At 44.7% G+C, this 24177-nt stretch overlaps 1 long non-coding RNA gene across 1 annotated transcript; it reads right to left on the bottom strand.

Annotated features, from left to right (window-relative positions):
• Window positions 1-395: 395 nt before the first annotated feature.
• Window positions 396-3429, bottom strand: LOC123966584. The gene is made up of 5 exons (XR_006824031.1): window positions 3201-3429; window positions 2463-2489; window positions 1789-2230; window positions 1513-1618; window positions 396-1297 (listed from the first exon to the last, which is right to left on the bottom strand). It is a non-coding gene; the product is annotated as an uncharacterized LOC123966584 (long non-coding RNA).
• Between the last annotated feature and the right edge of the window lie 20748 nt (window positions 3430-24177).

Raw genomic sequence — 24177 nt, 5'->3', positions numbered from 1 at the left:
CCGACGCAGTTCGAGTTCCCTCGAAGGGGAACGTCTCGGGTTACGTATGTAACCCTGGTTCCCCGAGAAGGGGAACGAGAGACTGCGTCGGCCCGCCGCACCTCTCTCCCCGCCTGAAGCGCCTGCTTCATAGTTTAAGCTAATGATGAGTGTGTACAGGTGTGCTTTATACTCCTCCGGTTATTCCGTCACACCTTACCGTTCTAGCAACAAGCCAATAGGATTGGAGTGATTTCATTCACGTTCAGACCTGCTTCGCCTAGAGGCGTTCCCATAGTGTCGTAACCGACGCAGTCTCTCGTTCCCCTTCTCGGGGAACCAGGGTTACATACGTAACCCAAGACGTTTCATGCAATAGCTCAACCACACTTGTCTCGGAGCTTTGCTTCCTCACAAGGCCAAAGTTGGCATCCAATGTCACTATCATATCTCCATCCGCCTGGGAAATAAACAGAGTAATCCTGGTTTTGTATCTGGTACTACAAAAAAAGAGTTTAGGTCAGAAACACCCATGGAATAAATAACTGATTGACAAATTCTTAAAACAAATGCTGAAAGATACACAAGGTCCCACTTTCATCCTCAAACAGCCTTCAGAAATGCAGAGCACTAGGTTGATACACTTACTATTTTATTATAATACTTTATACAATAATTAACTGATTTTGCATATATCAATTCAATGTCATCAGTTCATGGAAACTGCAATTATGGTTAATCAAACAGGAACTGGCCTGAAACTAGAACTTCTTTGTCGGAAGTGGTGATGCCTAAACTGGGATATTGACTCTCCCACCAGGGCTCTGTAGAGTGTATTAACCTACGGTATAAGCAGCAGTAAGAGAAAACATTACTCTTTCATATACTCAGATCTCCTACATAAGGCCAAGGTGAAGGTGGTTTACACAGAGTTTTTTTGCATGCAGTTGTATAATTCAATATGGTTCCATGTTCATCTTCAATGTTTACATTTTGTTGTGATAATTAATGATGAGCACAATTATGGAAGGGTGTAATTTTCACATCCATTTGGACTTGTCAGTCTTCCAGGAAAGTAACTGAAATGTTCACTTCACAGACAGGACTTCAGACTTACCTCTGCAAGTGTGAGGTTGTTTTTCCAGCGCAGGGTGTTGCAAAAACCCTCAACAGAAACCTGACACTCCAAGCTCTAGCAGAGGGTTGGAAAAGACTGTGTGGGGCTTGTCGACTGTTGCTGGCCAGAGCCCATACCTGAGCAGAGTGCAGGCTTCCGGTTCACACGTACACATATTGAGAGTGACGGTGCAGAGCCGTCCTGCCAAATAAAGAGAGGGAAATAAAATAAACAAGTACTACTGTTTGATTTTATTGGAATCAGCAAACAGGCACAGAGAAGAATTTTATAAAATGCATCACACATTTTATGAACTCCTTATAGGAAACCATCACTCCACATTTAATAGGATTTCATTCCTTAACCTGTCAAGAAAAGAAAATACACTGAGATTTTTTCAATGCAAAATGACAAACCTGTGCTGACAATGACCTTCATGTCCTTCATGTACACAGCATGGGTGCCATGGCCTTCAGGTAAATATAGGAATAACCCCAAGGAGGATGGCTCATAGTAGGTATTCTGTAAAAAAGATTGCAAGCTCTAATAAATTTCTCATTACAAACAAACTCAAGAAGACATCAACATTAATGCTACATAGTGCTAAAACAATTAGAATAATCTAATTAGTCCATTTAAAATGAATGTAAGTTTGCATGTAGCTATGTATGAATGCATGCTATTGTTCTTACATTCCACTTATCACGAAGGTGCAGTGAATTTCTGTGAGTCCTCTTCAGACAAGCCTCACAAAAGACTGCAGTGGTGCTGCACTCCAAGCACCCTATAATCAGCATGTTCTAGGCAAACAACACACTGGGTAGTGATTGGTGCCGAACATTCAAAGGACACCTTTAGCATGTCATCCTTTACTGCATCCCAGGCATAAAGCTCTCTCTTCTTTGCCTTACTGTATGCAGTCTCAGAAAATGTACTACTGCTCAATGCCACATCATCAGGTTCAGCCTGTTGAGGTGTAATAGTGGAAGGGTCCGAAGGGTCCGTCTGTTTGGGGCTGGGCTGGGGAGAACCTTGACTAAGGTAAGAAACCTTTGGACGCCCAGCAATACACTTCCTCACCACCATAATCGTGACACTCCTGAAGCATGCGCTCTTTACTGTTTTTCCCCATTTCTGAAATCAAAATATTTGGCAGTTACTGGAAAAGTGAACACAGTATTTCTTATCACAGCCTAAAAGACAGAAACACATCAGTGAACATGGGATGCATTTGAGGGATATGTCTTTTGTGCCTCTATTTATGCACATGTTTGATAGATAGTTTAATAAATTCTCACTCTCTCTATGCAGCTTGGCCCAAAACCTAATTTGGATAGTTGCATGATAAGTAATAAAACAAACTTACCACACAAGACACAACTGGTAAGTGATGCTGTAAAAGGAGACGTAAAAAATGAGGTGGGCCTAAAGAAATATTACACACACACATACACACACACCTGTGGCTTGGGTTTTATTTTCAAGTTCTATGTTGAGGACAGCAATGTATGTTTATGTTAGCCTACCTCACTGCTCACTTACAAATATACAACTGAGACACCACAGCCCTAATATCACCACATACGAGCTAAGGTATTTCTAATAAATTGGCAGGATTCCTCTTTTGTATGAATGTGAATATGATTGTAAGCTTCTAACACTCACAGGTGACAGGTGCAGCCCGATTGAGCTTGCTCCTCATGAACTTATTTTACGTTGTAGTCAAGATCCCAAGGTTTTCAAAGAGACCAAACATGTCAGGTTGAATTAGTTACATGTAACGTTATTTAAAATGATTCTCTGGACTTTTCCATTGCATGTAGCCTCACAGGTTTGAATATTTTACAATCTTACATTGTGGAAAATGTAATTTTTACAGGCTAACTTGAAGCTAATTTAATTTACCTGTTATAAGCTGTCACGTAAAACATGCTAATAATTAGTAATGCTAATGTAAGCATACATGCTAATAATGTAAAGCAAACACAATAGCAAAACGGCTATTATCTCATGTCACACAACCTTAAAACTATTTTTTCTGTATTACTTTCGCATATTGGCTAATTAATCACCGTTAAAATGCTCGCCTTTTAAATGGTCTTACCTGAAAATATCCCGTTAACCAGCAGACCTCCGGTCAGCGGTGAGCTGGATTCCTGTTGGACAGGATCTGGAGTCTTCTCTTCTATTAGTATCGGTGATTAACCATGTGAATGGATGATAACGGCCTTCTAAACCTACCAGTAGGTGCAGTAGGGCCCTTCTGACCCATATCTATGGGGCTGATAACCACTGATAACGCCCATTCAATCGAGTGATAACATTCGAAGCGGACGTCGTGTGTCGCTCTTTTTTTGTCTGGGGCGTGGTTCTATGTCTATACAAGGAAAAGAAAATCTATTTGCGCGTATTATAATCAAATATCTTCCCACAATCAAACCTCAATGGTCAAACGGTTGTACCATTCTAAGTTTAAGCATTTGGTAACAGGAAAACAATTGTCCGTAATTAGACCTTAAAAGGTTAGCATTTCAGAATGATGCCATGTAATACTTATTTCTTCCACTTGGGGGAGCTCAGGTTACATGACGACAGCTTAGATCAATCCAAAAACAATCTTCTCAGGAGCTGGAAAATTTAGTTATTTAGCCTTAAATTCAAGCTGGCAATTAATAGAGTATAGTATGACATTTCTTTATCATCATTTATAAAGGAATTGTGTGAGAGCATTGTGAACAAGCATTGGTTACACATAAAATGAAGGAGTGTCCTTACCCTTGCTGAAAATTAAAACACTGCAAAAGTAACTTATTTAGATTCTTTTCAGCAATAATATCAACAACAGATAGCAACAACATGGTAACATAACTACTCAAATAGAGGTAAACGTAATCAAGTAACTAAAAGATTATTTAATTAAACAGGTAATGCTTTGAGTCTTTGGAGACTGCAGTCTTTGTTTACATAAAGTTCAGGGCTGTCCTTGGTGTTCTGGATTTTGTCACACCTGGGTGTGAGAAGGAGTATCCCTTTGATGAGAGGTAATTAAACACAGATCAAGGTCAGTTGCCATGGTTACATGTGTGGAGCAGTTTAGGTTTTCCTGCCCCTTCCTTTAAGAAGAGTTCTGATAGGCTGTTTGTAATCTCTGGTTAGTTTCTTTGTCATTTTAACAATTCAGGCACCGAGAGGCTTATCTCAGCTGTTGCCAAAGGTGGCCAGTTTTACGATCAACTGCTCAGGAATAGCACTTAGGGAAAGCGACCTTTCAACCCCCCTCTCTTTTGGGGTCTCTTCAGGACTCGAGCAGCAGCGTTCTGAATCAGCTGCAGCTGTCTGATGGATTTCTTAGGGAGCCCTGTAAGGACACTGTTACAGTAGTCGAGTCCACTGAAGATAAATGCATGGATAAGTTTTTCCAGGTCTTGCTGCAACATAAGTCCTTTAATCCGTGATATATTCTTCAGGTGATAGTAGGCTGACTTTGTAATTGTCTTAATGTGGCTCCTCAAATTCAGTCCATGACTACACCAAGATTTCTGGTTCTTAACATTACAGATTGTCTATGAAGATTCTCAGTCATCCAGGTCATAGTTATCCATGACTTTAACCTTCGTTGGATAACATTACAGATTGAAGGTGAGCGCTGACTTTCAATTGTTCCTCCCTGGCTCCAAAAACAACTGAACTTTGTTCAATTGAAGAAAATTCTGGCACATCCAGCCATTGACCTGCCTAATACAGTTACTCAGCACCCGTATGGTGTCATAGTCCCCTGGTGAAATGGTTATGTAAATCTGTGTGTCATCTCCATAATTATGGTAACATATTTTGTTGTTTTTCATAATCTGAGCCAGTGGAAGCATGTAAATGTTAAACAAAAGAGGCCCCAGAATGGAGCCTTGGGGAACTCCACATGTCATTTTTGTCAGGTCAGATGTATGATTACCTATAAACACAAAGTAGTCCCTGTCCTTTAAGTATGATTCAAACCATTTTAGTACTGTGCCAGAAAGTCCAACCCAGTTTTCAAGTCTGTCTAGTAATTTGTTGTGGTCGACTGTGTTGAATGCAGCACTGAGAAATTCTGCCACTGTCAGTGTTTAAATGGATGTCATTGAAGACCTCAACAAGAGCCGTCTCAGTTCTGTGGTGTGGTCGAAATCCTGATTGGAAGACATCAAAACAGTTATTTAGTGCCAAGAAAGCACTAAGCTGTTGAAAACCAGCCTTTTCAATGATATTACCTAAAAATGGGAGATTTGATATGGGCCTATAATTGCTCATTAGTGAACTATCTAGATTGCTCTTTTTTAAGAGTGGCTTAATGACTGCAGTTTTCAGGGCCTGTGGGAAAAAACCTGAGAGGAGAGACATGTTGACAATTTGTAGTAGATCTGAGGCCATGCATTTAGAAACATTTTTGAAAAAACCTGTTGGACGAATATCAAGGCAACATGAAGAAGCATGTCTCTTAAAACGTCATTAACCAGATTCTGGAACACAGCAGGGGCGTTAGTCAAACCAAAAGGCATGACTAAGTATTCAAAGTGGCCAAGGGGTGTATTGAAGGCTGTTTTCCACTCATCACCCTCCCTTATGCGCACCAGATGTTAGGCGTTGCGCAGGTTGAGTTTGTTGAAGATGGTGGCACCTTGAAGAGAGTCAAAAGCAGAAGACATGAGAGGCAACGGGTACCCGCAAAGAAAAACCCAGCGCCAACAGGAGAGGAGGAGTGGCGGATGATGCCAGCAGACAGAGAGTCCTTGATGTATTGTCTCCATGGCCTCTCGCTCTGGCTTGGAGAGACTGTAGAGGCGGCTACAAGGAAGTGTAGCACCTGGGAGGAGCTCAATGGCACAATCGTAAGGACGGTGATGAGGTAATGTAAGCGCCTGGTCCTTGCTAAATACGACTAGCAGGTCATGGTAATCGGGGGGAATGAGTGACCGAGTATAGTAACAGTTAGCGTGGCAGGTGGTGTTCCAAGCAGTTATCTTAGCCGACCAGTCAATCTGGGGATTGTGTTTTATGAGCCAAGGATAACCTAAAATGATGGGTACGTAAGGGGTCTTGATGACAAAAAAAATAATCTCCTCCCCATGGTTGCCAGATAACTGGAGGTGAACAGGACAGGTACAGGAGGTAACCCGGGCAAGAAGACGGCCATCTAAGGCCCTAGCCTCTAACGGCTCCTTGAGGCTAATTGTGGGAACCTGGAGTTGAGCTACCACCTCACTGTCTAAAAAACTCTCATCTGCACCCGAATCAATGAGGGCAAGAAAATGATGAGACTGACCTTTAAAAGTGACGGTGGAATGGAGCTGAGTGTGTGGACGAGGAGACTGGGAAGAGGTGGTCCAACTCGCTAGGATATTCCTCTCCCCTAGCGAGTCCTCTGGTTTAACGGATGGCTGGGGCAGGATGCGAGGAAGTGGTTCTGAGACCCACAGTAGAGACAACAGCGTTCCGCGATGCGACATTCTCTCTCCTCCGGGACCAGACGTTTGGACCCAGCTGCATGGGCACTGAGCTCCTCAGTGGTCGACGACTCCTCAGGGGACCCCGTGAGAACTCGCTGAGGCTTGGTCTCCACCTTACCCCGACGCTGCAGCCGCTCCCTTCTCCGTTCCTGCAGCCGATTGTCGGCGGATGGTGAGAGAGATCGGGTCATCCAAAGTGGTAGCCTCAGGATAGGAGACTAGTTCGTCCTTTATGGTCTCACTTAATCCATGGACGAACATCGTGTTCATGATCTGGCCGGATTATTCTGTCAGAGATTTTTGTGGGTCGAACCCAAATGCAGACAATGACTCAGTTCAGGAGGGTATTTACACAGTTTATTGAACACAAGGAAAAAAGATTGGTTAGATGCAGGGGGTTGATTCCTCCGGTGTGGCGGGGCAAGAAGGGCAAGGCCAGGCGGGACGGGTACAGGGCTGACTGGGAAGAGCTTCGGCAGTGGGGAGATTTCCAGGCTGGCGTTCCTCGAGGTAGAGAGACTCCAGGATAGAGCAGGGTCTCCAAGGACTCTAAACACTTTTTTCAACAGATTGCGGCTGACGAGGAATTAATACTAAATTTGCAGGATATGTTGAGTGCTTCCTGTTTTTTAACACATTGACCATGCTTTTTCTGTTACCTATCAAGACAGGGATGGAGAAGACTACCAGTACATTTGGCCCCGGCTTGTCCTTGGAAGAGTCATGAGTGCTATTTTCCTTGTAGCCTGGACCCAGCACATATAAGACAGAGCTTACTGGGCTTTTTCGCCATTGTGGAGCGGGAAGGCGGGTTGTGCGCTGTATTTGTGACACGTGTCAAACCTGGAGGACTTAGAACCAGTGGTGGAGGTGGATGGTGAGGGGGGTTTATGGTAGAGAAAATGGGAGTGGAGCGAGGGAAGGTGCGGGAAGTAAATTTTGTCCCAGCTCTAACCAGGTCTTCAATGTGATCAGTGAAGTCCAACAGGGGGGAGAGGGGAGAAAGGGTGTCTGGAGATAAGGGTGACCTAGATGGGGGTTGGGGGGGTAAAGATGGTGAATCCTCACTGTTGGTTTTCAGTGAGGGAGGTGGGGGCTCTTCCTCTTGGCTCAGTTGTCTCCCGTGATCAGAGCTCTCTTCCGGCGGGGGCTGTGGTGGCTCTCCTTCAAGGTTTCTGGCATGTTGTGTTATGTCTTCTTCTTGTTTAGATTCCTCTTGTCTCTTGTCCTTGGCAGAGGGAACAGATGAGTGACGCAGAAAGTAAAACAGGTTGGAGCTGAACAATTTTACTCCTGACTTGTTAAGGCGAAGTCCATCTGCCTTAAAAAGAGCTCCCACAGAAAGTAAAAGTTTTTGATGAAATGCACTGAATGGACAGTACATGCCATTGAGAGCCACGTGTTTAATGCCATCAATCTGCTGAATATCTCAGCTCTACTTCGGATTGGTGGTATAGGGCCACAACTCAGCATTCAAAGTTTCAACAGATTATTAAAAAAAAAAGTGTTCAACAGATTATTAAAGTCATCTTTCAACACTTCAGACTGTGTGAAGAACAAAACTATCCAAGCCTCTACACTTGAAAACTGCATACGAGGTGGGTTTGTTAGAAATACAATATCCAAAAACATGGAAATCTTTTTCATCAGAAGACTCAAAATTTGTTGTGTTTGATAAAAAATCCAACAAGAGAGTAGTTCTATCAGCGACACAGGGATTCTATACAACAATGTCACAGATAATAAGCTGAACTAAATAGTTGTTTATCTGAAAACAACATGGGTCACATTGAGCTTGATTACAACAATATTACCAACAGAGTAAGCATTTTACCAATGAGAGACGTAGAATTAACGTTTCAAGGAAAACTTGCACACATTTTGGGATTTATTCCAGGAGTTACTTTTAAAACTCACGAGGGAATTGCAACATTTAGATCTCAGCCACGAACTAACACAGTATTGGCACAGATGACATATTTGGCGCCACATCCTGCCGACGTTAACGTATCGTTATACAGATATTGTTGATCATCAAACAGTAGGGGACAGTTACGTCCCTCTTTTAAGAATAGTACATATATCGGGGTCAAACAACCATATGATCACAAATACTTATGACAGACCATACTATCTGAGGCTCTGCAAAACACCAATGTGTGTTTATAAATATAAATAGTATCGAGATTTCTCTCAAGAATCAACATATCCCTTTTACGTATGGCCAACACATTCTCATCTCAATGCGTCATAACTGACGCTTTCAGACAGCATGACAAAGCGTAAGGATTTTACGCTAAAGGTACCCTTCAGCGTCCATATGAAACGCCCCTGTTTGCTACGTTGCAGCAACCCTACCTGTTAGCCTCACGGCCGATGTGCGCGGCTGTAGGGTTAGCCAGTCGACATGCATAAAGTCAGTGACTTAGGTTTAGGTACTAACATTTCTGATGGTTGTGGTAAGGGTAGGGGTTTCGGGGGGCTGACAACACCTTTATCACGAACGTAGCTAGCTAACTAGCACTTCCGGTCTGTACGGGACACCCCAGAGCGTCTCACAAAGACGCTTCCGGAAGCGTCTCATAGAGACACACCCGGTGCGTCTCAATAACTACGCTTTGTCACTCTTTCTCAAATCGTCTGTATATGAAGCCCTGAGATGAGAATGGGCTCCAACGGCAAAGTGATAATAAAGCTACACTTTCGACCCGTAAAATATCAGTATTAGACAAGGAGCAAACATGTACCAACCATATGCTCACAATGCGGACAAGTACGTTGCATATTATACAGCCCAAGTGGGTGGTGATTTACCAGGATGCAGCGGGCTCGGTGCTCAGTATGGTGCAGGATTAGGGGGTATCTTTAGGGGTCTGTTTAGACTAACATTCCCCTTACTCAAGAAAGGATTTACATTTGTTGCCCCTCATTTAAAGACAGCTGCTAAAAACATAGCTACGGATGTTGTTAGTAACGTCATGAACAGACGTCAAGAGGGATCGGGTATAGTGGCCGTGGCTCCCCGACCAATAAAGCGACCTCCTGGGAAAAGAGGGAGTTCCCTACCAAGGAGGCGTAGCCGAACAACAAATAAGAAGACCCATACTAAGACTAGAAAAAATAAACAAGCAAGGAGAAGCAAGTCCACAAAACGTCAGAAGACAAGAGACATTTTCTAACGAGAATGTCGTTGGTACATAGCCTGTCACAAGAGTGTATTAAGTCGGAGCTAGACTTGTTTATGGTGCCGTTAACACAAACAAGTGTTGAGAAATGCGTCTACGTCAAATTCTCCTCTAGCAGCGATTTCAGACTCTGCACCCCATGAATTTTTCATTCCAGCTAGTACTGAGGACTACCTGGATCTAAACAATACGTTTCTGTACATGCGCGTAAAAATCAACAAAGCTAACGGCGCAAACCTGGATCAAGCAGACGAAGTGGGCTTTATCAACTATACTGGATGTACAATATTTTCACAGCTACACATATCGTTGGGAGACCGACTCATAACGCAATCATCAAACACATATGCTTACAGTTTATAATAGAATGCCTTTTGAACTATGGAAAGGAAACTCTGCAGACACAGTTTGGATCCGGACTATTTTGCATGGATACAGCAGGTCATATGGACGACGCAAAAAAGGACTAGTTAAAAGAATGGAGTACACACAAGGCGGCCGCATAGTGGAGCTAACATCCCCTATACATTCTGACTTGTTTTTTAAAGACAAGTTAATGATAAATGGAGTAGACGTCAAGATAAAATTCATAAGAGCTAAAACGAATTTTGCCTAATGTGCAACACTGTAGATGACTTTCAGGTTAACATTGTGTCGGCAAGTCTGTTTGTAAAGAAAGTCACTGTATCTCCGGCCGTTAAGCTAGCGCACGCGTTCTTGCATTAACGCATGGCAATGTTAAATATCCCATAGACAGAGTCTGTCTTAAAAATCATCCCAACGGGGAAAATGTATTCTTGGGACAAATACCTAAATTTATTGTAGTAGGATTTGTGGATCATGAGGCATTTACAGGTAGTTATGCGCGTAATCCATTTACATTTAACCATTATGATATAGAGTTTTTATGTTTATACGTTGACGGCCAACAATATCCTTCAAAACCCTTTCAACCCAACTTTACCAGAGGGAATGCCATCAGGGAGTATCACCAATTGCACTCGGCAACTGGAAAGTATCTTAAAAACAACGCTATGGTCATAACCCATGATGTATTTTGTAATGGATATAGTCTGTTCTGTTACAATCTGAGCCCTGATGAAGGATGCAGAGACCATATGTCGCTCATTAAAAACGGTAGTGTTAGATTAGAGGCTCATTTTAGAACTCTGCTTCAACGTACAATAAATGCGGTTTACGCCACATATGATTCTATAATTGAGATATCATCAAGAAGACAGGTTCTCATTGACTTTTTCTAACTTTAACAAACGATAGTATGAATACAATAGAATTGTCAAAAGTACTTGATTTCTTGGAGTATTTGCTAGTGACCAGCTTCCTAAATCAGTTATTAAAAAGAGACCCGCCATGTTGGTGGTAAACACAGACCCCTCCCACCTGGGAGGACAACACTGGTTTGCTATCTATTTTGACAAGCTGGGTTTGGGATCATTCTTTGACAGTTTTGGGAACTCTCCGGTATACTCACATTTTCCTGAATCCTTTTCTGTCTGTCTCAACAGTAATTGTAAATCCACGCAACATTCTGTTAGACAAGGGCAAGATGTGGATTCTGTAGTGTGCGGTCAGAATTGTGTGTTTTTTCTTTACCATATGGATAGAGGGTTATCTTATGACAATGTAATGACTAAATATAGTAATAAACTGTCATGCAATGATTTTGTGGTTTGCAAATTTGTGAAAAAAATACGACCCTCGGTTGCATGTGGACAAAATAATTATGCAGAATGTAACCAGCGTCTCCAAGTATCAGATTATTTTAATTGTGTATAATAATATTAGAAGCTGTGTATCAATCATTATCAAAAATATTCTTTGAAGTGCAAACCTTTTTTTTTGGCGAGCAGTCTAATCCCCGCCTTCTTCTTTTGTAATTTTTGATACTGTGTCTTATTTAAAGGAATTTTACCTTTTAACCCTCCTGCTGCCCCGAGCGGGTCATAATGACTTCGGCTCGCTACTTTCCCTTCTCTTCGAACAAACCGGGTGCAAAAGGACTCGCCCCTCTCTCGCCCATCTGTCTGACAACTCGCGGGTACACGCAGCGCCCTCGCACTGTCCAGCCCGGGTCAAAACGTCCACTCGTTCCCCTTGGAACTATACTCGCCGAATACGCAGCGCCCTCGCGCTGTCCAGACCGGGTCAAAACGGCAGCTCGGAACTACTCGGGGGGATTTCTCGCCTCCTCGCGCTGTCCAGACCGGGTCAAAACGGCAGCTCGGAACTACTCGGGGGGGATTTCTCGCCTCCTCGAATATGCAGCGCCCTCACATTGTCCAGACTGGGTCAAAACGGCCGCTCGGTCTCCTCGGAACTACTTGCAGAATATGCAGCTCCCTCGCGCTGTCCAGACCGGGTCAAAACAGCCACTCGCTCCCCTCTGAATTATACTCACCGAATAAGCAGCGCCCTCGCGCTGTCCAGACCGGGTCAAAATGGCCGCTCGCTCCCCTCTGAACTATACTCGCCGAATAAGCGCCGCCCTCGCGCTGTCCAGACCGGGTCACGAGGACCCATTGACAAACACAAACAAACAAAAAGAAAACATAATGACCGCGGCTGCCCCAATGCCCTCTCCTGGGTCAAACCGACCACTCGCTCCCCTCGGAACTACTACTGGGGGTTTTCTCGCCTCCTCGCGCTGTCCAGACAGGGTCACGGGGACCCATTGGGGAAATTAAAACCTAAATACATAATGACCGCGGCTGCCCGAGCAGAGTAGCAGTATTATTCTCAGCAAGAAGACGCAATAAAATAAGCCTACTAATGAGAAAAAGAAAAAGAAAGACCACGTCTCGAGCGATCGCACCAAGACACCCCCGTGACCGAGAGTGTAGCGGAAAGCGTGCCCAAAAACACTGCCCGAAACGTAACCGAACACCGGTACTCTGGCGACGAATACGTGTTGGACAAAGACTACGAGGACGATGAGAGCGGTGCTGCTGCGATTCGACGACCGCAAAACCAGAGCCGTGAGATGCACCGCGGACAAACTGGCCGCGGTCAGAGACCTATGGGACAGGTGGGCCGAGCGGCTGCCCTACCTGTACAACCCAGGACCCGAGATAACGGTGGACGAGCAGCTGGTTCCCCTCAGAGGTATCGTCGTGTTGTTGTTGTTGTTGTTGTTGTTGTTGTTGTTGGTGGTGGTGGTGGTGGTGTGTGTGTGTGTGTAAAATAATGATGAAATGTATAAAATGATGATGAAATGTATAAAATGATGATGAAATGTATAAAATGATGGTAAATATATATATATATTATTTCCACAGGTCGCTGTCCCTTCAGACAGTACATGCCCAGCAAGCCGGCCAAATACGGCATCAATTCCTGGGTCGCCTCCCACCTCCGAAAGGAACCAGGGCATTCGGGTCATTCTCGACCTGACCGAGGGCCTTGAGGGTCCCCGCGGCGTAACCTGCGACAACTTTTTCACCTCCTACAAGCTCGGCCAGCGACTCCTCGAGCGAAACCTCACCATGCTCGGAACTGAAAAAGCTGAAAAAGGATCACGAAACGCACACCGTCTGCCACGGGTGCATGAAATTTCTCTGCAAAAGCTGCGCGCTCCCCTACTGTCCCGCTTGTGCTGACGAGGCGGATCGCGGGACACTTTGACCCCGAGGAGGACGCTGTGTCTACGCAAAGCCGGGGCAGCGGGAGGGTTACAGGGGCACTATGGAGTTTTCAGCGGCCACTAACTTACTGTAACTAGTGTCAGTGGATGGCTCTTCCTCTGGGTTGTATATTATGTGGGTCATGTTAGCTACATCGACTGAGAGGTGGAGAAGCTGTTTACCTGAGTATTGGTAAAAGGCAATAAATCGAAATCGAAACAAACAGCAGCAGGTCCGAGCTAATGTAGCGTCAGCTGGCTGCATCACTATAGGATAGAAAACAAATCGCTCCACATTTGCTTTTTACCGTTACATCATTTCTGGCAGCCTTTGACACTTTGACATAATGTCTGTGGTACACTGGATAGTAATATGGGTCACATTAGTTGGTGAATTAATGTGAAAAGCGATAAAACATTAGATACCGGATAACATTAGCAACTGCTCGCTGTTAGCCAGCAAGCTAACGTGACTTTCTCTGTTTCTTCAGCTTTACTAATGCTCACTTTGTTCTTACTCGACATCATCTGAACCTGTTTGGTCTGATGGGCTTCAGAACATAAACCTTTATTGTTGTTTTGTATCCAGAGCCTGTGTTTTGCTGTGAGCTGGTTGTTTTATGGTGTTAGTGGACTGCATGTCGTTAGCTGCCGTGTTGTCGCTGTACTCTGAGAGAGGCTCGGGAGCGCGCACAGAGCTGAATCCGACCCGGAGTCCCCACATTAAAAGCAGTATAGTGGATGATGCAAGCAACAGAGAAAACTTCAAGCTTCATTTCTAAGTGAGTTTTCAGCCTTTTGACATTAAGGCAATGAAAATTTGATTTATTAAAATCAAAAACTTACATATAGCCCCTTTAAGATAAGATGGTGCCTGACCATTAACAGCTTTGTAGGTGAGAAGAAGTATTTTAAATTCTATTCTGGATTTTACAGGAAGCCAATGCAGAGAAGCTAAGACAGGAGAAATATGATCTCTTTTCCTGGTTCCTGTCAGAACACGTGCTGCAGCATTCTGGATCAGCTGAAGAGTCTTAATGGACTTTTTCGAGCAGCCTGATAATAAAGAATTGCAGTAATCCAGCCTAGAAGTAACAAATGCATGGACTAGTTTTTCTGCATCATTTTTAGACAGGATGTTCCTGATTTTTGCAATATTACGTAGGTGAAAAAAGGCGGTCCTTGAAATTTGCTTAATGTGAGACTTAAACAACATGTTCTTGTTGTGAACTCAACCAGACGCACTTCAAAGAAGGTCAGGTGGTGTCAAAAGAGGGAGGGAAGTTTCCCTCCCCGAGAGTTGACCTTTTCACATGTAAAACCCAGAGACACCTCCAGCCTCAACCTGACTCTCTTCTCTCCACAGAGCGGCTGAGCCATAAACCATTTCAGTCTCTGATAACCGGTGCGATAAGCCAGGAATGCAGAGAAGAGAGACCATAAAAACCCCTGTTTCTCGTTCCAAGCAAGGTTCCATTATAACTGTGTTTATTCTGTTTAAATAATAACCTTGTTAAGTGAGCAGCGGTGTTTGCCTCCGAGTTTAGTAAGTAATAACCCTGTTGTTATCCTTTAGTGATGTTTGAAGACTAGCAGACCCATAAGAAAGTAATCTTGAACTGGTTTTCTAACCTCTTTCTGTGTTGTCTTAATTCATCCCTGTTACTCCCTAGTAATCACTGTCTGTTCAGTATTAACTAATGCTTTAGTTAAATGTTTCATATACAATTTCCTACTAAATTATCCATGGAAGCGCTCGTGTTCATCACCAGCCTCTCAGTTAAAGTGGAATGTCTACTCTTTTCTTGTGTGACCCGAGCGCCACCAAGGGGACAAGAAAGGTATAACACGCAAGTGTTTAAAACTCGGCTTACACTGACAGAATTGTTAAGTAGGCCTAACTATCACCATGTAATTGCATAAACGAAATTTTACTGTCACGCTTACATCTAAATTGTCTCATGAGTTAAAACCAGTAACCAGCAAGTATACTGCGGACAGGTAATCAAGCTTTGTTACGTTTTATATAACCATTATAACCTTTTTCCATAGTGTTTAGCCTTGTTTTAACTGTCTTTATCCGAATGTTTAGAACTAAGTATTTTTCCAAATGTCGATATTGTGGAGAGAGAGATTAAAGGGAAATACGCGCAACATATATTTCTTTATCCCAAAAAGTTAACACCTTAGCGACGTTTGGGAGACCATCCCCAAAATTTACGTCACTACCTAGCGGGATCAATAAAAGGCCCTGCTGTCTTTTGTTCGCTTCTGCCTTTCTTGAAACTAAACGTATACGCTCTCAAAACTTCCTTTACTTTTGAAATTCCGATTTTTTGTTTCGTACTTAAATCTCCTTCAGACGAGCTGAGAAAGCTACGACCCTGAATTCCAAATTTCTTAGCGGGAGATATGATTTTTTTTATTCTGTTTGGAGCTGCCTGTTTAATCTCAGCAACATTAAATAGCCTATATTCCCGAGGCTTCGCGAACCTACGGCGAATGTGTGAGTTTATTTGATTTTGTTGTTGCAACCTCATCCGACCGTTGTGAGCAACTTTGGACCAGAAACTCAGAAGCCTTCATTTATGGCCTTGAATAAATGAAACCACGGCTCTGACGACAGAACCCTGAGTGGGCCCCGCTATAGCGACACCAAACGAACTGAGATCAGAGCAAAAACCTTGGCTGACAGCCCGTTGCTGCAAACGCTTCCCACAAATGGACTCCGTACCCAATCCACCGGTTTCAACCCAACTTGGAAACGCCACTGGGGTCGGGCCAGAACCGACTTCCCTAGCCAACCGGCAGTCGAGCCTCGCCACGGGACCTGTGGCATCCTGTTATCCCTGTACTTTCACCACATTTACCCACTATTGTACCCTCTTTTGTTAATAAATTCACCTTGAGCAAAGCGATGTATGTGTGTGTTATTCAGAATCTAGAGTACCTATACATAGAACTTACGCTCAGATCTGAGACTGACTGATTGACCTTACAACTTCATGAATTACCAGAACTTGGTATAATTCTCAGACTATACTCAAGGACCTAAAGCCTTGGGCGGACAAGCGAATCTTTAGGTGGTGCTCCTAATTTCGAGGTATAAATTAATATTCCCGGAAATATTAATTTTCATAACTGTATTAAAATTTTACGTAGCCGAGGTCTGCTACATTCTGATCAAAGGTAACTCCAAGATTCCTCACAGTGGTGCTGGAGGCCAGGGCGATGCCATCCAGGGAATCTATATCTTTAGATAATGCATCACAGAGGTGCTTGGGCCCCAGAACAATAACAGTTTTACCTGAGTTTAACATTAGAAAATTAAAGGTCATCCAGATTTTAACATCCTGAAGGCACATTTGAAGTTTAGCTAACAGATGAGTTTCATCTGGCTTGATCGATAAAAGTATAATCTGCATAACAATTGTTGGACCGTGACTTTAAATGACCCTTTTTAAACTATGTGTAGTCCTTGGTCCTGCGTGTTCTTTCATGAAGCAATAGGAGAAGATGTTTTTGGTCCAAGTAAATCAGTTTTATTACAAGTAAATGAATAAAGCTTACAGAGCTCTGGGTCTTCCTTTCTCTGACAAACAACAAGCTGTATCAATTCATGAAGTCTGACTGGCTATCTCTCCCTGACCCAGAGTTTTAGTATACATCGTCATGTCATAAAACAATAAAACAAAAGTGTAGGTCAGTCCATGATTGGCCCAAGTCCTCTGACCCCAATGTTTGTCCTCTGACTCCACGAATCATCATGCTGTTGCTGGGCAGATTACAAGCGTAATTCCTGAAATAAGATATCTTGGAGAAGAGATGTTTTGTACCACATTCCAAACTACCCCTCACCCATTGTGAGGGGTACCTTATCTGATCATGCAGAGACCCCCTGTTTCTGCACCTCTCCAAAAACCACACATAAATGATAAACCAACATATAAACTTCTACCTATAAAACACATCAGAGATCAATATAAGAAAACAATAATTTTGGTTACCCTGAGTAATACAAAAATTCGTTCAAGCATTTATGAATCTCTTTCTCGTTATACCTTCTCGTCACCTGCTATCCCACGCTAACCCTGTCTGTCTGTTCCCTCCCTCCAGGTCCACTCACCTCCGCCTCCCCGTTCGACCAGCCGGGCTTGCTCACCTGCCTCCTCATCTCACCACCTCCACGACGCCCCCCGGGCCTCCCCTCGCTCCCCGCTGGACTGCCAGTCACCGCATCCTCCCCTCCTCGACTGCCAGCCTCCCTCGGCCCTCTTGCCTGAACGTCTCCCGCTCCTCCAGCTCCTCGGTACCCCGCGTACACGTCTGCCGTTCCCCTTTTTCCCTCCAGTCCCTCCTCATCCCCCTTTCCCTTCAATAAACCTCTTTTGAAACCTGAAGTGTTGCATTTGGGTCCGTTCTGTCCCCAATCGTCACAAGTGGTCATATTAAGTTCTTCGAAACTTAAATAAACTAATAGGGTTTGAGGTGTTTCATTGATCTAGATTTGTGACTGCACTGCTGCGGCCCCGTAGTGGGCGATGTCAAAAGATAAACCCCAGAAAACAGTGCAGATCTCACGCACGGAAGACTACCTGCTGCTTTTTTAACTATTCTAAAATTGAGTGTTGGCTATGTCCTTGATTAAACACCTTGTTTGATAGAATATTACCAAATATCTATCTAATCCCATAGACTGTATGACTAATCCACATTAAAGGAACAGAAAAACGCACACAGCAAAAAAGCGGCATCAGAGCAGCTGCTGAACTTCACTTTAAAAAGGACAAATATAAAGAAATAGAAAAAAGATCGAAAAATGTTTAAACTTCAACTACTTATACTGCCTTTGATTTCGGGTAACAGTTAAGACTGTATGAACATCAGTGTACCAGTATGTCATGCTGATTTGTACTAGCTAATGTTAGCTATGTTTAAATTAGCAAATTGGCTAACGTTAGCATTCCCAGTGTCGTAGCTTTTTTATAAAAAAAGCATTGCTTGCTTCTGGCAGCTCACTTGCTCTCCGGACGAAAAAGACCGCTAGATGTCGCAATATGCATGTCCCTCTCCCTTTTTTTTTGTCCCCAATCTTTATTGAGAAAACATTCAAATACACAAACAGTGCACACAATTACTCAACATAATGGTATACAAAGAATCAGGAAAAAGTAATGACTATAAATAAATAAATAAAAAATATTTTTAAAACTGACCAGAATTACGATTTATATGTCATGAACATACATTATAAAAAAGATTTTAAAAAACATATCATATTAGTTACTATTATTAGAGTACACATTGCAGTTTGTCAGTTTTATTACTTTTTTTCACAGTTTATTAACCTAATTATGTTGCCCATTCTGAGCCTACAGAACCCACCTATGTTTTGTCAGTGTTTGCCCATAACGCACTGTTTACCCTTCAACTTCTAACGTTATATCTGCTGCAGAATTATGAGCACCGCGACTAAAATTTCACACGATAACGTTAATTGATAACAATGTCTTGCTAAAATGTTCACTGGCACACTGTGCGAGCACGGTAACATTCAACGTTTGGCTAGCTTCCTCTCTCATTCTTAAGTTAACATCTACGTGACAGGTGCTGTTTCACTCGTTAAGTGCACAGCGAGTGTTCGATTGTCCGAGTGGCAGAAAATGACTGAATGCGAGCGGAGGAAAATACTCTGGCAGTAAATGTACGGTGTCTGTAGCTGCATTTAATACCTAACTTGTCCATTGTTAAGAACATCAGTTACAAGCTTAGACTAATCTGGTGTAGCCTACAGCTCTGTCCTGTAGGAATACTGGTAAATCCTAAAAGTTACATTGAAGTTTTCAGATGAGTCTAAAAGAGTTTGTTAGGAAAAGAGAGGATGGTGGTGACCATGGAGGAGCTGAGGTTCCTCCCCAGTAGACCTCTTTAGCAAATGTAGTTCTTTTTGGGGGGGGGTTGTTTATTTGTTATCTGCTCTAGCTTTTCCAAATATTTGTTCACAGATATGGTAAAAATAATGGCCCAAAATGATGTGAAATTGCATTTTTGTCATTGGAAAACGTAAAATTTTCTTGGGGGAGGACCCCCTAGACCCCCATCATCACCACCTAAAATGTGCATCTAAGGCTGACCTAAGCCTTTGGAAAAACACTGAAATTTTAAGCTAATCTGATAGGCATCACTTGCTCATGGACACAAATGCACTGCTGCTGAGACATGTTGTATTGGGGTTTTACGTTCAGTTATACACTTACACGTGATGCGCACAAAAAAACTGTTTCTTCACTGCTTCACTGTTTTGTTGACTGGAAAAGGGCTGTATATAATGCTTTGGACACTGTGTGGCCACTCGGGGGCATCGGTTAGAATGCAGTCCAGACAAGATGTTCCCTTTAGTCGTTTATTGAACAGAGGCTGAGTAGGTTTGTTTAGTTGTGTGTGTGATTGGGTTGTCGCACACAACTAAAGTCAACGCAACGCACACACAGTCTTATGGAACACACAGCGAACACTATTTCGATATATATATATATATATATATATATATACACGTCTCAGTCTTCCCCGCCGGCGCTCCCTCGCTGTCTCGCGCTGAATATCGGCTATTTACTTCCGCGTAGCGGAGAGCTGGGCTGTTCCAATTGGTTGCAGTACAAACCAACCTTTCGGCAGTGGTAGTCCTTCGTCACAGCTGCCCCCAAATTTGTCCCAATGAAGTTGCATCCCTAAGAAGGAGTGACTGTATCGTGTCTGGTATAGCAGGCAGGGAGACGAGGCGAGCAACAGGCCTGGTGTAGGTCTTATCCTTGATTTGGACCACTGCTGTCCTGACTCTTCCGTCAGTACCTGGGATGACTTCAGTGATACGTCCTAGTGGCCACTGGGCTCTGGGCTGATAGGGGTTCACTACCATGACTATGGTTCCAGGTTGCATCTGTGCAGGGTCCTTATGCCACTTAGAGCGGGTCTGAAGAGTTGGGAGGTAGTGTCGAATAAAGTTGGACCAAAACTGGTCAGCCAACACCTGAGTGTGTCTCCAGTGGCGGTAGTGAGGGGTCGTGCCGCCCCATGAGGAGTACGTTAGGGGTCACTGGGTCAGCATCCGCTACATCTGTGGACACGTAGCCTAGCAGTTTGGAGTTTAAAATCCCCTCTACTTCGATCAGCACAGTTCTTAGGACCTCTTCTGGGACAGTCTGAGTCTGGATGGTAGCGTATAGAGCCGATTTCACAGATCTAACTTATTTCTCCCAGACCCCTCTGAAGTGCGGTGCACTGGGGGGGTTAAACTGAAACTCGATCCGTTGTTTAGCCAGGTGAGCCTGAAGGGTAGGGTGCAAGGCCTTGAAGGCCTCCTGGAGTTCTCTCTCACCTCCTTGAAATTAGTGCCCTGGTCAGACAGGAGCTCTGCTGGTTTGCCTCTTCGTGCAATAAAACCGCGGAGGGCCATCAGAAAGGAGTCGGTGTCCATACTAGACACGACGCCTAAGTGCACAGCACGTGTCGTCAAGCACTTAAACAGAATGCCCCATCTCTTCTCGTGGCAACGACCAACCTTCACTGTAAAGGGCCCAAAACAGTCCATGGCTGTGGAGAAAAACGGAGGTTTCAATAACCTCAGCCTGGCTTGTGGGAGGTCTGCCATTTTGGGCACAACTGGGTTGGCTCTCCATCTCTGGCAGTCCGGGCAAGAGCGTTGGTGACGCTTAACAGCTTCACGACCATGTAGGATCCAGTATTTGCGGCGTAGCTCTGCGAAAAGGCGCTCCGCTCCTGGATGGTGCAGGCCTTTGTCCATTTCTTGAATGAGGAGCTGCGTCATTTTATGTCAAGGGTCCAGGACCACTGGGTGGATGGCGGTACTTGCCATGTGTAGATGCTGGGCGGTTCCCTCTGTCTTCAGGTTTCGCCAGAGGAAGCGGAGCAAGGGCTTGTCCTCTGGGAGCAGTCTCACCTGGTGAAACATACGTTTTACATCGCTGCTAACAGCAATAGAATGCTCTCTGAAGCGCAGTAGTACACCCAGCAAACTGGAACTCAAGGTGGGGCCAGGCAACAGTAGCTCATTGAGGTTGTCTCCCTTATACACGAATGAACAGTTGAAGACTATCCTGTTCTTTCCATTGTGTGTTACCATATGATGTGTACCAGGACTCGGCTGCTGCTCTCAGCTCCTCTTCAGAGACTTTCACTACGTATCCTGCCTTTTACAGCTTCCCAATCTCTGCGCAGTATGCAGCTGCTCTTTGTGGATCTCGCAATAGGCACCTCTGTACTGCGGAGATTGGCTAGCACTGCCTCCTTAGGTGCCTGAAGCTGTTTAATGTTCTTCACCCTAAGGAGGGGGGTGCCGTAACGGTGGATCCCATCAATGTCTACTCGTGTGGTCCTTTCCTCCTACATGATGACTGCATCCTGATCCTGCCTGGAGCGTGTGACAAGCTTCTCACTCCTGTAGGGAAGGACGTCAAGCTGCCATAGTCTCTCTACACTCTGCAGAAGATCAGAAGCAGGTGATACGGTTGAGATGTGCAGGCACTGCGGTGCTGTGGATTGGTGCTTGATACGCTTGATTGGCCCTTGAAGTGTCCAGCCCAACCTCGTCTTCACTGCGACTGGTCCCCCGGGAGGTCCCAGGCACACAGGCTCAACTGGAGTAATAAGGTGGGGGTAATCTGACCCGATCAACAGCAGCGGGGTCACATTGGTCAGTGCCGGGATAGGAAGGCCTCTTAAGTGCTTGTACTTCCTCTGGATTGCCATCACCGGGTACGTATGCTTGGCTAGACCTAGTTGATCGGCAGTGAAGGCTTTGTGTATCTTGAAGGATTTTTGTGGCTGGTCAGCAGGGGAAATGGAAAAGGATACTGCAGAGCCATGCAGAACCCTGAGGTCCTGCCAAACTGTTCTGAGGAACAGATCTTCTGGCTCACCCGTGAGCCTAAGTCTCCGCGTTGCTTCTGGAAGGAGAATGGTTCGCTCCGACCCGTCATCTAGGATGGCATATGTCTCTAAGGTGTGTTCACCACTACGCAGCAGCACCTTACTCACTTTAAGTAAGACCTGACTACATCCAGATCGCCTATCCAGATACAGGACTTCATTTGTTGTACTGACAAGACAGGATGTGTTTTCAGTTGCAGGGTTCAGGTTCACTTCGTGAAGAGCTTCGACATGTTTCCCTTTACACTTCTGACACACCACTTTCAGGCGGCACTGTGCAGCTTGGTGTGAGCGACCACATCGCCAGCACCTTCGGTTGCTCTTTATCCACGCAGTTTTCTGTTCCACTGTCAGCTGGGCAAAGTTTGCACACTGGTCGAGAAAATGCTGTGTGTTAGTGCAATAGGGGCAGTATGCCATTTTCTCTGGCTGCTTAGCACTGGGGGGCGGCTTCCCTGCTGCTGGCGTGGTTTTGGGCTGGTCTGTGGTGTGAAGGATGCTGGTGCTCTTACCACTCTTGCCCCTGCGGCAGGTCTCTGCTGCTGGGGGCCTCCATCAGGTCAGCGATTTTCCTCAAAGCTAACTGGTGGGGCTGACCATAGTGTTCAATGAGACTGGCCATAGTGTCAGTGTAAAGCTGCAGTGAGTTGGTGTAAGAGTCCGCTATGAGCAACGCCTCCTGGTACTTCAGGTGGTCCACCAGGATCTGATACTTGAAGCGTCCGCAGGCAGCAGATTCTCCAGGCGACCTTAAGCCTGGCAAATTCTCTTGGATCCCCTTTTGTGAGCGCAGGGATAGTGGGCCTAGGGCCGCGGTACACCGTCTCATAGGGGGGTTAGCTGCCTACCAGGCAGTGACTCACTCCTTGGTGGGGTATAAGGTGTCCAGTACCCTGGTGTCTGCAACCGGGGCATGGGATAAGATGGCGGGGCACAACGGGGAGGCTGCTCTTGCCGCGTTATCATCATGTCCCTCAGTGGCGTGGTGAGCTGTGCCATGGGGTCCTGTGATAGTGACGGCTGGCAAACAGCGTCGTCTACTACAGGGGGTGGCGGCAGTGGCCAGTGGCCAGTCCATTAACATATGAAGGGCTTGAAGGACCTCAGGCGCTGTTTCTGTTGTAGGCCTCCGCTGGGGAGAGGGGGGAGTACTCTTGAAAGGGGGGGGGTTTGTATAATTGTGTTGGCGTGGATAGTGAGCACCAGTCCCTTGTGTGACACCGTCATCTTCATACAGCAGTGGAAGCGTGAGAGGTGTCGTCCTGGCATGTCTCTCTGGGGATCTCTCCATGCTGTGATCGGGCCGCTGTGGCTCTGACAGATGGGTTACGTGTTGAGGGGAGAGGGAATACTGCTGCTGTGCTGGAAGTGAGACAGAATAATCCTCCATCCAGGCTGGTGGCCGGGTCTGTCGCCGTAGGCGGGCATCTGCAAGGTGTAGGTTCCTATGCTGGTCTGGGAACATCTTTAGGTAATCCCGCGGTGACCACTTTGGATCCGGCTCGAAGGACCAAATGTTTTGTTGACTGGAAAAGGGCTGTATATAATGCTTCGGACACTGTGTGGCCACTCGGGGGCATCGGTTAGAATGCAGTCCAGACAAGATGTTCCCTTTAGTCGTTTATTGAACAGAGGCTGAGTAGGTTTGTTTAGTTGTGTGTGTGATTGGGTTGTCTGCACGCATACACAGTCTTATGGAACACACAGCGAACACTATTTCGATATATATATATATATATATATATATATATATATATATATATATATATATATATTGCAGATTATTTTTTCTTACAATAGACTAACTGATTAATCAATTAATCATTG

The sequence above is a fragment of the Micropterus dolomieu genome, unplaced genomic scaffold (genome assembly GCF_021292245.1).
Source record: "Micropterus dolomieu isolate WLL.071019.BEF.003 ecotype Adirondacks unplaced genomic scaffold, ASM2129224v1 contig_13764, whole genome shotgun sequence".
Classification (NCBI taxonomy): Eukaryota; Metazoa; Chordata; class Actinopteri; order Centrarchiformes; family Centrarchidae; genus Micropterus; species Micropterus dolomieu.
Note: the sequence above shows the minus strand (reverse complement) of the source record. Positions and strands in the feature narration are given on the sequence as shown.